We start from the raw sequence: 4,615 nt of genomic DNA, 5'->3' as shown, positions 1-4,615 counted from the left end.
ATTTTTCCTGCCACAACGGACAGGTTCACATTTCCCCACTTTAGACTCCATCCACCAGATCTTTGCCCGCTCACTTGACCCATCTCCAGCCCTTCGTAGCCTCCTTATTATCAGATTGCTGTTCTGGGGAGCTTGCTGTGTGCCGGTTTGCTGCAGGACTTCTTGTGTGACAACAGTTCAAAAGTGTTTCCTTTTGTGGGTGAAGCACTTTAGGATGATGTGAAATGTAATATAGGAATAAAGTTCATCTGTTATGTCAGATTTGTTAATCTGTCCCTTTAAAGTCAGGAGACACTGTTCTTGTTTCTCAGTAGTCTTGGGCCAGGTTATTCCATGACAATTTACTGGTGAGATGCTATTGGACTTTAACTGAATGAAAGGAAATTCCTTGTTTGAGAGTTGAAGGATAATCCAACTGAGTTCTCTAAAATGCAAGGATTTTACTGGGGAGATTTGTATAAACCATCTCGTCTGGCACAAGAATCCTAAACAAATTTAGAATTAAAATTGGAGCTGGGACATTTTGCAGGATAACCAAGAATCATCCTTTCATGCAGAGAGCAATGGGATTTGTGGCAGCTAGCAAGATTTAGGAACTTGTTAAGTTCAAGAAGTTAGATTAGTTTACATGTTCAGTTATGAAACTGCAGACTATTATTAGTTCTAAGTGGTAAGGTAGGTGGAGAAAGGATGGGGAAACAAGGTTGAGGTACAGATCAGCTTTGATCTGAGTGAACATTCAGGCTTTGAACGACCTTTGTGTTCCAGTAGTTTTAAATTGCTTTTGCAAAATTAGACCAAACACTGCCATCTGGCCGTAGGAAATAGTACTGCAACCCCAAAATAATCATCCCAAATAATCTACAATCCATTGCTATATAAATATATTGATAATGTTTGTTTCTATGTTAAAGCAGCAAACTTGTGATTTAATGAGGTGTCTGTTTTAATTATATAATTTAATAGAATGTTGTGTTGTCATGTATTTGATGCTATGTGCCTGTGATGCTGCTGCAAGTAAGTTTTTCATTGCACCTGTGCAAACATGTACTCGTGCACATGACATAAACTCGGCATCCGTCACTCAGCACCCTCACCACCCGGGACATGCCCTCTTCTTTTTTACTACCATCGGGGAAGAGGTACAGGAGCCTGAAGACCCACACTCAACGATTTAGGACAGCTTCTTCCCCTCTGCCGTCAGATTTCTGAACGGTCCATGAACCTATGAACAACTACCTCATTATTCTTTTTTGCAGTATTTATTTATTTTGTAATTTATAGTTATTATATTCCACAAAACAACAAATTTCACGTCATACGTCATAAACAGGCCCTTCAGCCACCATGTCTGTGCTGAACATGATGCAAATTAAACTAATCCCTTCTCTCTCTATTCCTTGCATATTCATGTGCCTGTGGAAAAGCCACTGTATTATCAGCCTCCACCACCACCCCTGGCAGCCCATTCCAGGCACCCACCACTCTCTGTGTAAAAAGTCACCCTGCAAATCTCCTTTAAACTTTCCCCCTCTCACCTTAAAGCTACATCCCTCAAGCATTTGACATTTTCTACCCTGGGGAAAAGGTTCTGGCCGACCACCCTATCTATGCCTCTCGTAATTTATCAACTTTATCAAAAAAAAGGTTCTCACAGGACGAGGCTATCCCATTGCACTTCAGGGGTGCTGACGCCTGCGATGTCCCCAAATGCAGGATACTCGACTGCAAAATTTGTGGTAGTGGGGGACTTCGTTCGCGCTCTCCCCTGACATTCGATTCAAAGGCAGAACTGATGACATTCTTTCTTCTGCAGCGTGGTGCTGACGAAGGGTTACCAAAGCAGAGCCACGTGAGTGGCATCGGTGCTGTTTTTTATATATGAAAAGGTAACACTAATGATTGATCCGTACACAAATGTAAAGGTTTGCACTGTTTTATTGTTGTATATAGTTTGTTTTTTTATGATAAATAAAGTCGATTTTGGATTTTAAAAAATCAACTTCTATCAGGTCTCCCCTCAGCCTCCAACACACCAGAGAAAACAACCCAAGTTTGTCCAACCTCTCATAGCTCATACCCTCTAATCCAGGCAGCATCCTGGTGAACCTCTTCTGTTCCCTCTCCAAAGCCTCTACATCTTTCCTATAATGGAGTAACCTATTAATAAGAAACATTTAATAAGAAGAATAAAAGATTTTGATCTGTATCTCACAAATTAAAATATCTTTGTTGTATAATGGGATATTGAGTATATAAACACAAGATTTTTTATTGGAATGCTTTTATTATTACAAACTAATTATTCCGATGTTGTGGAATTCTTGGCCAATGGCGCCATCTTGTGACCAAGAGCACATGCACACCCTAAACTCCCTCAGCGAGAGGACACAATGCACCACCTCTTGCACTACCAAGGACTTATTTCTAATTGTGTTTTTGCACTAAGGTCAGAATCAGTATCAGGTTTATTATCACTGAATTATACAATGTGAAATTTGTTGTTTTGTTGGCAGCAGTACAGTGCAAAGACGGGCACGTAGTGTAGCAGTTAGTGTAACGCTATTACAGTGCCAGCGACCCAGGTTCAATTCCAGCCACTGTCTGTAAGGAGTTTGTACGTTCTCCCTGTGTCTGCGTGGGTTTCCTCCGGGTGCTCCAGTTTCCTCTCACATTCCAAAGACGTACGGGTTAGGAAGTTGTGGGCATGCTATGTTGGCGCCGGAAGCGTGGCGACACTTGCGGGCTGCCCCCAGAACACTCTACGCAAAAGATGCTTTTCACTGTGTGTTTCGACTAATAAAGATATCTTAAAATACTATCAATTACAAAGTAAATACTGCAAAAAAAGGAATAAAGAGGTGGTGTTCATGGGTTCATGGACGGTTTCAGAAATCTGATGGCGGAGGGGAAGAAGCTGTTCCTGAATGATTGAGTGTGGGTCTTCAGGCTCCTGTACTTCCTCCCTGAGGTAGTAACGAGAAGAGGGCACGTCCCAGGTGGTGAGGGTCCTTAGTGATGGATGCCGCCTTCTTGAGGCACCACCTCTTGAAGATGTCCTTGATGGCGGGGAGGATTGTGCCCGTGATGGAGCTGGCTGAGTCTACAACCCTCTGCAGCCTCTTGCTTTGCAGCCTCTTTCTTCGGTGTTCTGTACAATTTATGTTTTGTGTGTTGTCTGTAGCTACCTGCCTGTGATGCTGCTGCAAGCAAGTTTTTCATTGTACCTGTACCTCGCTGCACTTGTGCGCACGGCAATAAACCCGACTTGACAATTCTCGAGTTCTGGTGGGAATTTTCAGGACTTGACAATGGGATCTGGGGAATAACTGTGAACGTTGTTAAGGCAAAAACAAATGTGGCACAGGGTTGACGAGGTTGGATTCAAAAAGCAACCACAACGCCTTAAATAAAAAAAGTAAGTTATCCGTGCTTCTGAGACGTTCTCCCCTACTCTCAGCTCGCTTCAGCGTGGAACCGGTGTTGTGCTCCCATCAGATGAAGCAGCCGAGGGAGAGCGCCGTGGCCCGGCCGGCCCCTCTCCTGTCCCGGGACGGGAAGGGTTGCAACCCGCGCTCGGATGGTCCGGGCAGCCCGGGAACCCGCTCAGCCTCGCCGCGTCCTGAACGGGTTGACATCCCAGTGCCCCGGTGAATGCGCCCCGCCGTTACCAGGGAGACTTGGCCGGCTGTAGAGCGCTTTGGGACGTCCCGGGAGACGCGGAACGAGAGCGAACCTGCCCTCGCAAAGGGCGCAACGGTTGGAGGTGCTCGGATCTGCCCCGACACCTCGGCCGAGGGAGCTCCGGGCTGTGGGAGGGAGCTTCCCTCATCCCCGGGTGGGCGGGACAGAGGGTCAGGACTCCAGACTATTTGGAGAGGGGGTAGCCGAATGCCATGGGAGGAATGGCCTCCTCTTGGGCTGACTGACTGCAGTGGCCCGAGGAAGCCTCCTCCGATCCCCCTCTCCTCCGCTCCGCACCCCCCCCTTCCCTCCGTCCTCCACTCCCCACCCTCCTGCTCCGCTCCCACACCCTCCTTCCCCTCCCGCCACCTGCTCCCCTCCCCCCCTCTCCCCCCCTCTCCCCTCTCTTATTCCTCCCCCCTATCCGCTCCTCCTCTCTCTCCCTCCCCCATCCCCCTCCCCTCCCATTCCCCCCTCACCCGGCGCCCCAAGAGTTAAAGTCGGGAGGGGAGGGGAGGGGAGAGGGTGGGGAGTTGGGGGGGGGGGGTGTCGGGGCGGCCGACTGATTGGCGGAAAGTTTGCCGCAGGGTCCGACTCCGGGGCTGGTGGCGGGCGGCAGGGCGCGGGGTAAAAATAACGCGGCGGACGGCCATGGAGGCGGCGGCGAGGGTTTAAAAGGCGGCGCCGGGGCGGCGGAGTCACAGTGGCCGAGCCCGAGCGCAGCCTGCACGTCGCCGCCCGCCAGCCAGCCCGCCCGCCCTCCGCGCTGAGTTGCGAAGACCCCCAACGCCAACCCACCCACCCCACCGCCGGCCGCCCGCCCGCGATGCCCGGCCGCTTGGGCCCTACTCCTGCTGCTAGCCCGGCCGCTGCTCCTCGCCGCCCTCGGGCCGTGCGTGGCCGAGGTGAGGCCGGGGCGGTGTGACGGGCG

At 49.8% G+C, this 4,615-nt stretch overlaps 1 non-coding gene across 1 annotated transcript; it reads left to right on the top strand.

Moving 5' to 3' along the window:
• Positions 1-1,610: 1,610 nt before the first annotated feature.
• LOC127583802 (U1 spliceosomal RNA) lies at positions 1,611-1,771 on the top strand. The gene has a single exon (XR_007958304.1). It is a non-coding gene; the product is annotated as a U1 spliceosomal RNA (small nuclear RNA).
• Positions 1,772-4,615: the final 2,844 nt, after the last annotated feature.

The sequence above is a fragment of the Pristis pectinata genome, chromosome 27, assembly GCF_009764475.1.
Source record: "Pristis pectinata isolate sPriPec2 chromosome 27, sPriPec2.1.pri, whole genome shotgun sequence".
Classification (NCBI taxonomy): domain Eukaryota; kingdom Metazoa; phylum Chordata; class Chondrichthyes; order Rhinopristiformes; family Pristidae; genus Pristis; species Pristis pectinata.
This window is presented reverse-complemented; position numbering and strand designations above follow the sequence as displayed.